This window comes from Herpailurus yagouaroundi, unplaced genomic scaffold, assembly GCF_014898765.1.
Source record: "Herpailurus yagouaroundi ecotype Mexico unplaced genomic scaffold, PumYag 202, whole genome shotgun sequence".
Classification (NCBI taxonomy): Eukaryota; Metazoa; Chordata; class Mammalia; order Carnivora; family Felidae; genus Herpailurus; species Herpailurus yagouaroundi.
The window spans coordinates 8019200-8029782 of record NW_024412433.1 but is presented as its reverse complement, the minus strand read 5'-3'; the positions used below and the strand labels follow the sequence as shown (position 1 = coordinate 8029782).

General features: G+C 45.5%; 1 non-coding gene and 1 pseudogene across 1 annotated transcript; one reads left to right on the top strand and one right to left on the bottom strand.

The window, feature by feature from the left end:
• The first annotated feature begins 3621 nt into the window (after window positions 1-3621).
• LOC121014539 (U6 spliceosomal RNA) lies at window positions 3622-3729 on the top strand. Its single transcript, XR_005783271.1, has one exon. It is a non-coding gene; the product is annotated as a U6 spliceosomal RNA (small nuclear RNA).
• A 4431-nt stretch (window positions 3730-8160) lies between these two features.
• On the bottom strand, window positions 8161-9562 carry LOC121014433 (pre-B-cell leukemia transcription factor 2-like; annotated as a pseudogene).
• Window positions 9563-10583: the final 1021 nt, after the last annotated feature.

Below are 10583 nucleotides of genomic sequence, written 5' to 3'. Positions count from 1 at the left end.
ACACTTAATTTTGAGATAATTACAAATACCGCTGTAGAAGTAGTTGCAAAAAGTAGAGACCCCATGTACCTTTCACCCAGTTGCCCCCAGTGCTGGCATCTCCCATAACTTTAGCACAGTATCTAAACTAGGAAATTGCTATTGGTACAATCCAGGCCTTATTCAGATGCCATGACTTTTACATGCATTCATGTGTGTGCATGGCATTGCTGAGCTATATGAATAGTCCTAGACACCATTTTTTGGACTTCTTGTTTTGTGCAATAGTATACCTATATTTGTTTAAGTCAAATGTTAGTAGCATTTTCTGTTACTTCCAGCCATAACATTCCTAACATACACACCATTACAAAGTGCAGAAAATCTGTTGCAAACCAGGCTAGTTTGCACGTGGGTGGCATTGAGCATCTGACAAGGGGCAGAGAAAGAGGGAGACACAGAATCTGAAGTAGGCTCCAGGCTCTGAGCTGTCAGCATAGAGACCGACACGGGGCTTGAACTCACGAACCGCAAGATCATGACCTGAGCTGAAGTGGGATACTTAACTGAGCCACCCAGGCGCCCCAAGCATCCAACTCCTGATTTCAGCTCAGGTTATGACCCCAGGGTCGTGGGATCGAGCTCCAAGTTGAGCTCTGTGCTGAGTGTGGAGTCTGAGATTCTGTCTCCCCCTCTCTCTCTCTACCCCATGCTCCCTCTCCCCCACTCTCATGCTCTCTTTCTCAAAAAAAAAAAAAAAAAAAAAAAAAAAAAGGGAGGAATAATGGTTCATGTAATAAAATCCAGAGGAATGACTGAACTGGTCCCAGAGGCTCAAAGTGCCATCAGAAATCTTGCTCCATTTCTCTGGAATGTCCATGGCTCTGCATACTTTTGAGTTCTGGCTTTATTCTCAGGCACCTTCCCTCAAGATCAACAGAAGCTGCGGCAGTCCTGGACCTTTCATCCTCACTGCATGTGACACAGAAGTGAGGGACTGGGGGGACTTCATCATTTCCTACAGGAGTTGTAAGGTTCATTCTAACTGGACCAGCTTCAGTGCCTATCCCTCAACCAATCACAGGGCCAAGGGAATGACATTCACTGATTGGCTTGTGCCTGGACTCCTAACTGCTCCTTGAACACTTGGATATAGGGATATTTTATTTAAACTTAAACTAGAGATAAGATCATCCCATCCCCTGACCACATGGGAGACAGGAAGTGTCTGAAAAGAATTGAGGTGCTGCTGCGAGTGGGAGGGGAAATAAATGCTGGACAGTAAAACCACAGGGGTCTACTGCCTCCAGCATGGGGTGTTCCTCTCTGGTCAAATCAGCTGTGATGGGGAGGACAGGATCATATAGTTCAGGCATGTCTACTGGGATGGGGATGCAGTTCTTGCATAAACGGGGATGACAGCTGGACAGATATCCTAGGAGGTTTCTACCACAATAGTGGTCCATGCCTCCGAGTCCCTGTTCTGTGGGTCTCCACGTGCCTCAAGATTTTAAGCTGGTGGTGGCATCTCTGGCCGTCCCCACTGGCCTGGTCAGGTCTGCAGGAGCCCGGTGGGCCGCTTAGGAGATGCTGTGGTTGAGACAAGGTCTTGGGTTTCAGCTGCATCTGCTAGGCACGGCTTAGGATGTATTTAGGTGGGAGCCCTCCCTCCCTGCCCCACCCCATCTACACTGCGTTCACTGGACAGCTGCTCAGGCTGTCCAGTACGGACGTCACTTTCCTGCTGTACTCTTCCCTACCCCCACCATGAAGTCCACCCAGTCCAGATGGGCACAGAGATCTTTGAGAGAGACTTTCCTGTGGCAAGGTGGCTTTTAGTGCCTCTCATTACCCGAGCTTATGGAAAAGCTCAACATTTCTCAAAGCGCACTATTTTGTACCATGGTGTTATGTGACACGTGCATCAATTTTTTAATACTCCTTTTTAAATCTTTGTACTTACAACATTTGTTTTGGAATAGAGATACAGAAAAATACACAAAACAAAGAGCTTCATGAAGTATAAGGCAAACACCCCAAATGCTTTTGTAACCCAAGAGGTGGAATGTTGCAGCCACCCCAGAAACGCCTTCATGTTCCCTGTCCAAGTCACAGTCATACCCCCCCGCCAGGAGTAACCACTGCCTGGCTTCTGTAGTAATCACTTACTTATGTTTATGGTCTTAGCGTCCAAGTGTGCATCTTTAGAAATGATGGCTCTGTCTTGCCCACTTTTAAAAATGTATCTTTATTTACCTCCTTTTCATGTTTCGAGTCCCCTCTCATCTTTTTCCTTTCATTTTGTCTGTTGAATCCAGGCCATCTGACTGTAGCATTTCCCACAGTGCAGGGTTTGTTTGCCGCCCACGCATGGGACATTTCAGCACGCTCCGTTCCCCTTTGCCTGTGCCGCACGCATTGTCAGCTGGATTGAGAAGCTTGATCAGACTCAGCTTCTGTCTTCTGGCAAGACTCTAGGTGGTGATGTGTTCCTTCATCAGGGGCCACATAATGTCAGGCTGTCTCTCCTTTGGTGGTGTTCATAGCTATGGATGCTCAGTCCCTAGATCCTTAATTCCCTGGGGGTCCAAAATGGTGGCATATATCGTTTTCATTGTGGTATGATTCACATTTTATTGCTTATTAATTTTGTCATTCCACACAATTTATAAGTAAATAGGCTTTGAGAAAATACCTTGAGAATGTTAAACAGATGATGGCAACGTTGATGAGACTGTTCCAGTGTTTTACATGAGGTAATGAGAAGAAGCCACCACTACAAAATGATGATATTTTAATTCCATCATTTCTTTTTCATTTATTTGCTGGAATTCTTTATAAACAGATGCTTCCTTTCATCTACCATGAGGTTACCCAGTGGTATAGCTCATGTAGAAGAGGCAGGATAAATGCCTTTATTCCTTGTGTTTATCAGTTTGCAAAATAATAAACTGGTTCCTTATCCTCTGGAGGTGACCAGTTCACTTTTTCATTATCATTATGAGTTCACGGATTTAAATAAACCTGGTGAGTTTCAGTTTGTTGCCATTGGTACTATGTTCGAAGCTCAAATTGTCCTGTCTTTGGCCAGTGGGAACCCTTGTGAATTGGCTTCGGTGTTCTTTTGACGCTACCCTGGGCTCCATGAGCCTGTCTGTGATGGCGTGTGTGCTGTCGTTTATGTCAAGATGTTCTAGACTTCGTTTGTATTTCCTCTTCTGACCTGCAGTCAGTCATTTCTCCATGCAGCTCTGGCTTTCAGTGGGAAATGGCATTTTATGACCACAGTGTGGACTCCAGGGATACTAGCTGCTATGAATTAGTCATTGTTTCCAGGCCTTTTCAACGGACAGAGCTATTCGATATAGATAAAATGATAGATTGAAAACGTCATACGTTCATACTGTTTTTCCAGTTAAGTTTCAGGACTATAGATTTTTTTTAATTTAATCTTTGAAAAAATTACAGCTGTCTCTTCTTTCTTCCACACTGAGAATCTTGATTTTTAGGACACGGGGGATGATAGTTAAAATAGCTCATAATTACTCACTTGTTTTAGGCTACATTACACACACAACAGGGAATATCAATACTAATGCTGCTACCACCAGAATGATAACTGAGAAGAGTTTGAAAGTTCTCGTGCTCATTCTTGCAGCACATATGCTAAAATTGGAATGATACAGAGAAGATTAGCATGGCCCCTGTGCAAGGGTGACATACAAAATTTGTGAAGTGTTCCATATTAAAAAAAAAAAGGTTCTCACCCTAATTTTTATTGCTGTTCTGTATTAAAAAAATTTTTTTAATGATTATTTTTGAGAGAGAGAGGGAGAGAGGGAGATGGAGTGCAAGTGTGGGAGGGACAGAGAGAGAGGGAAACAAAGCAGGCTCCAGGTTCTGAGCTGTCAGCACAGACCCAATATGGGGCTTGAGTTCACAAACTGTGAGATCATGACCTGAGCTGAAGTCGGACGCTTAACCAACTGAGCCACCCCGGCACCCCCCTGTATTTTTAAATAAAATATTCATTTATTTATTCCGAGAGAGAGAGAGAGAGAGAGAGAGAGAGAGAGAGAGAGAGGAAGAGAGTGCAAGGGGGGAAGGGTCAGAGAGAGAGAGATCCCAAGTAGGCTCCATGCTCAGCATGGAGCCTGATGCGCTTGATCCTAACCCTGGGATCATGACCTGAGAGGAAATCGGGAGTCGGGTCACTTAAACAACTGAGCCACCCAGGCACCCCTAGCTGTTCTGTATTTACATCAATAGAGCATATAGCTTTCATATACCATATCCTCTCTTTTAAATATCATACAGTTTTGGTTCTACAAGTAATTATGTATTTAATGCTCTCTGCTAGTTCTTCTGCTGATATAGCTAGTAATTTTGGCAGTCTGAGGCTTGTTCTCTAGTAAATTCTTCAGGAAATGCTCACGGGAACAATATTCCCTGAGTTCTTGTACATTGATTACAGTTCGTACCTTTTATATTTGAAGGTCAGTTTTCTTGAATATAAGATCCTTGGCTCAGACTTTTGCCTTAGATAGGTCACACCATTTTTTTTTTTCTCATACAAAGAAGTGCTGTTGAAAAGTCTGATGATAATCTAATTTTCTTTCCTTTGTGAGTCACTTTTTCACTTCCATTATTAAAGGATCCCCTCTACCTCTTAATATCCAGTAAATTTACTAAAATATGTCTTGGTGTTGCTCATTCTGAGTCAGTTTTCTCAGGCATATTGTATTCTTTTTTAATATATAGGCACCAGTTATTAATCTATAGTGTCTCAGCTTCCAAAGCCATCTTCACTGTCCGCTCTGCAATAATGGAGCTAAACCGGATAGTTAGTTCCCCTTTGTGACTTGGCCCAGTGTTGAACTTTGTCAGTAGAGGGCACTGTAGGGGCACTGGAGGAGGAAGGGGTTTCTCTTCTTGACTCTAGGGTGCCTCTTGCACCAGGCTCATGCAGTGTCTGCAGTTCCCGGAGCTAGCTCCAGCAGAGCCTGGTGGTCAGCATTACAGGGCGCCACCCCTGGAAAGCTTCCCTTGGCATCCCCTTGGGTGGTTTCAGGCCACCATCCAGTGAGTCACAGCTGTGTCTTCTACCAGGGTCTTGGTACCAACCCTGAGGAAGGAGGCCCTTTTCTTGGTTCCTCTGTCTCAGCCCTAGGTGTAGAAGCTTTACTACTTCCGTGTTCTTTAAAGTTCCTTTTAATCTTTACTGGTCATTCCTCCATTATTCCAGCCTCCTGTTACAGTTAGTAACCCTTTATATAAAACTTTTCCTACTCAGATTCCTTTGTGATTTCTTTTTTCTTTCTTTTTTAATTTTTTTTTAATGTTCATTTTTGAGAGAGAGAGAGAGAGAGAGACAAGAGTGTGAGCAGGGGAGGAGCACAGAGAGAGAGGGAGACACAGAATCCGAATCAGCTCCAGGCTCAGAGCTGTCAGCATAGAGCCCAACTCAGGACCCAAACTCACGAACCACGAGATCATGACCTGAGCTGAAGTCAGACGCCCAACCAACTGAGCCACCCAGGTGTCCCCCTTTGTGGTTTCTTTCTTCTAAGTGGATCCTGACTAATGCAATGTAATATCAAATCTCTGCCATGCTCTTTTATTTTTAATTTTTAATTTTTAATTTAATTTTTATTGTTTTTAGTATTATGTTCCCTTGTTATGAGTTTCATTTTCAGGGACTTCTTTGCATACTTCCAGTATTTGTCATTTTCTCTTGAACTCCTTTATGTATGCTTTTCTTTTTTGATTTAAAAAATTCCTACTTTTCACATTTTATGTCTCATGAGGCATCATCTGATTTGCTCTTGTATTTCTTCTAATTTAGACTTCATATCTGAAATTATTGTTTCTTTTATTTCTAAATCTATCCTAAGTGCTGTGCTCTCACTTCTGAGTTTTTCTAACTCTGACTTTTGTAATGTTTTTTTTCTTGACTTGGAATATTTGGTATCGTTTCACTTACTAGTCTGTATGGATGTTCTGCTTATCTTTTTTTTCATATAGATACTTTGGGTGGGACTTTTACATTGATACTTTGTGTTCCTCTTTTTTGTTTTTTTTTTAATGTGAGATTAGTTCTCTGAACTTTTGGAATGAAGTGGTTTGAGGAAGAGTTCCTAACTTCTGTCATTTTAGTATACAGTGTTTTTTAAAAAGAATTATTAGAACTAATAAATTCAACAAGGTTGCAGGATACAAGATTAATATAAAAAATCAGTTGAATTTCTATATACTTATAATGCATAATCTAAAAATGAAATTAAGAAAACAATTTCAGGGGCACCTGGGTGGTTCAGTTGGTTAAGCCTCCGACTTCAGCTCAGGTCATGATCTCACACTCCGTGGGTTCAAGCCCCGCGTCGGGCTCTGTGCTGACAACTCAGAGCCTGGAACTTGCTTCGGATTCTGTGTCTCCCTTTCTCTTTTCCCCTCACCTGCTCACACTCTGTCTCTCTATCTCTCTCAAAAATAAACAAACATTAAAAAAAAATTTTCATTTGCAGTAACACCAAAAGGAATGAAATGAATAACTTTGACAATGGAAGTGTAAAACTTACAGTCTTAAAATCGCAAAATGTTAAATTTAAAAATCCCAAATAAATGCAAAGACATCCTGTTTATGAATCAAAAGGCTTAATATTATTAAACTGGTAATACTCCCCAAATTGATCTATAGACTCAATGTGATCTCTGTCAGAATTCCAGCTGGCTTCTTTGCAGAAATTGACAAACTGATCCTAAAATTCGTAGGGAACTCAAGAGGCCAAGAACACCAAAAATATCTTGAAAAAGAAGAAATTTGGAGGACTTTATAATTTCAGAATTTACTAAAAAAGAAAGAAAAAAACGTGATTAAGACAATGTGGTAGTGGCACAAAGATAGACACATTGATCAATGGAATAGATTTCAGAGTCCAGGAATAAACCTCACATTTGTAGTCAAACTGATTTTTAACAAGGGTGCCAAGACAATCCATGGGGGAAAGAATAGTGTGGCGCTGTGTGTGTGTGTGTGTGTGTGTGTGTGTGTGTGTGTGTGTGTTCGTGTTCGTTGGTTTGTTTTGAAGATCTTAATTGGCTTTAGAATCAGGCAGCATCCCGTCTAGCAAGTAGAGGGGTTCTCCCAGAATAGGGTTTTTAACAAACGGCACTGGGACAACTGGATATCCACCTGCAAAAAAATTGAAGTTGTGGATGTGTCTCACATTAGATAGATTAGCCCCATATGAATCTTAGACCTAAATATAAGGGCTAAAACCATAAAATTCTTAGAAGAAAATAAGGATAAATCTTGTCACCTCGGATGTGGTAATGGCATCTTAGATATGATACCAAAAGCGTAAGAAACTAAGACAAAAAACAGGTAAATTGGACTTCATCAAAATTGAATGTTTTGCGCTAAAGACACCAACAAGAAAGTTAAAAGACAGCCTACTGAATGGGAGAAATTATACATCTGATAAGGAACTGATAATCTAGATTGCGTACAGAACTCATAACTCAATAACAAAAAGGCAAATAACTTAATTGTGGTATAACACGAAAGGTATTTGGTCCTTGTTTTTAGTTCCTGGCACAGAGCTCCTAAAACCCTTGGGATTTCCTGAGTGATAAGTGTGACAGGAGCCTCTTTTGTTCTAATGGGGTGACTCTTCATCCACCTCTAGGTATCTTTTTTTTCCCCTAGTCCACTGAGCGATTCTGTTGGTTTAAGATGAGCTGCATATGAGGTAATAAAGCCATCTGGAGGGGTAGGGGGTGGGGAGACACAGGGTTTGTGGCCCATGTCCTCTGTCCAGAAGGTGTGTCTGCAGTTTTGGCATCTCTGGTCAGGCAGGGCTGGCTTCTCCACAGATCCCAGAGCAGATAGGCAGATAAGGTTGGGGAGGAAGAGTGGGGGGGGGGCTGCGGAGAGAGAGAGAGAGGGAGAGAGAAATGGAATATGGTTTGGGGTTGGGGGACAGGAAGAAGGGAAAGGGATCTGAACAATGGGATTCTGGGTATTTGTGAGAGAAAGAGAAAAAGACTTGAAAAAAGGAGACAACAGACCCCACTCTCCCCTTAGGGGAGCCCATTCTCCCTGCCACGTAGTCAGCACAGCACCCCCAGCACTGAGAGAGTCTGATTGGGGAACGGATGACCCCATTCTCCCTTCTCTGTCTTGTGCTTCTCCTGTGTCTGGGGTTTGTCCTCTGGATGCCTGTGTCCTCTTCAAAAGTCGTTTTGTGAGCCCCCACCCCTGTGGCCCTGAGGGCAAGATCAGTTGGAGGTGTCAGAGTGAATGCTCCCCGGCCCCTCTGTTGGGGACACCACTGTGGATGGGCTTACAGCCTCCTGCCAGCCACCGTTTGCCCTTACTTGCTGAGGGCTGTACATCTGGCCTCCCCCAAGGTCATCCCTGTAGCCCCCTGACCCCACTGAGTGCCGGAGTGATTCCACTGGGAAGCAGAGTAGAAATCTCCGTTGAGCCCAGGCATCCCCGGAAAACATGTCTCTGGATCTTGAGAGATTGAAAGAGCCACCAGAGCCTGCAGAGAAGGGGGGTATCTGGGAGCTGGTGTGGCTGTGGACCCCCTGGGTGACTGACGTGGGGGTCTTGACAGCATAGGTGTTGGCCTCCTCTTGGAACTTTCCAGTATTTTTCTCATACCCAGTCCGTTTGCTGCCAAACCAGTTGGAGACCCGAGACACCTCCACACTTCTTGGCAAGCTCCTCCTCAGCCTCGTCACTAGGCTCTGGGTTACTCAGATGCCGGTAGAAATACTCACTGAGACCTCGGTAGCCTGTGTGCTCAAGTTGCAGCCTTTTCTTCTGCCATCCATCCAAGAAGTGGGAACGCGGGGCCATGACAGCCTCACGGGTGCTCTGCCTGAGTTGCATCTGGATGGCGTGGAACTTTCCATGGATGACACGTGCTCCATCTCCTTGGGTGCCACAGGCCGAGTGTGGCTCTGTTCCCTCAGCAGGTTCGTGACGTGGTTGTGAACTGGATTCATGCCCGCCGCTCACGTTTCTCCAGCTCCCGATGACAGATGTGGCAGATCTGAGCAGGTTTGCTGCCATAGCCCAAGTGTTGGATGGAGTTGTAGGGGGACACTGCTGCTGCTGAGCCCCCTCTTTTCTCAGGCCCAGCCACACCCATGCCAGAAGCATGTTGTCTGGGCGCATCCACTGTGGGCCCACCGGCTCTGGGAGCTTCGAATGCCGAGGCTGGTTTTCTCCTTGGTTCCACGCAGGACACTAAAGAGCAGGCTTCATGTGGTGGCAGGTGAGGGCGTGTTTCTTGGCCTGGGCCTCGTCCAGGCTCTGGTCGGTTATGGTCATTATCTGCTGCAGAAAGTCCCTGATGTCTTGCTTCCCTCGACCTCCCGGGACCCCCTCCCTCCCCGCACCAGGGTCTCTGCCACTAGGAGGCTCATCAGGGTCCCCAGGCTCCCCACCCACCAATCCCAGGCGCCCCCAGCCCCCACCTGGAGGGGGAGGCCCCAGCAGCTGCTCTTCCATAGTTGTGGGGGGGGGGCCCTGAGGCCTCCTCCCTGCTCCTCCCCTCCCCCTGCCTGATTACTGCCCCCCCCATCTGATTACTGCCCCCCCAAACTCGGTGGGCTCGCTGCTCCCTCTGCCCCAACCCTCTCCCATCTCTCCCCTCCTGGCTCTCCTGGAGGCTCACCCCAGCCCTGAAGGGAGACCTGGGTACCGGCTGGGCTCCCCACAGGAGACCCTGGCCCCTGGTGGCAGCAGAGAAAATGGAGTCATAGAAAGGAGGCCCAAAGGGGGGTGTGTGTGTGAGAGGGAGGAGGGAGAAGGGGGGAGGCAAGGGAGGAAACTGGAAGAGGGGCCCACCTCTTGGTATCTTTAGGACAGGGACTGGTTCCCAGAAAGTCCAAGCCTTGTTTAGAAGCTTGGAACTTTCAACCCTACCCCCCACCCTCGAGGGAGGGGAGAGGGGCTAGAGATTGTGATAATCACCAATGGCACCGTCATGCCTACATAATGAAACCTCCACGAGAACCCCTAAATGACAGGGTTTGGAGAGCTTCTGAGTAGGCCAACGCATCCATATGTCAGGAGGGTGGCACAGCCCAACTCCATGAGGACCGAGGCGTCTATGCTCAGGACTCATTGGAGTTTTTCTGACCTTTATGAGTTGTCCTAGCAAATTATTGAACCTGGGGTGGGTGGGAACCCCTGACTTTTAGCCAAGTTGGACAGACGTGTAGGTAACCTGGGGACCTAATACTTGCAGGTGGCTTCTGAAGCGGAGGCACTCTTGTGGGACTGAGCTCTTAAACCTGTGGAGTCTGGTGCTAACTCCAGGCAGTGTTAGAATAGGATTAATTGTTGGACACCCAGTTGGCGCTGGAGAGTTGAAGAAGTGAAGTTGGGAAAGATACCGTGTATCTGGTGTCAGGAGGGGGGAAAATAGCCTCTCACCAATTAAAAACTGGGCAAAGGATCCAAATAGATATTTTTCAAAGAGATATACAAAGGCCAATACACGTGAAAAGATGCTCGACATCGTTTACCAGGGAAATGCACATCAAAACCACAGTGAGATACCACTCCACACCCACTAAAATTG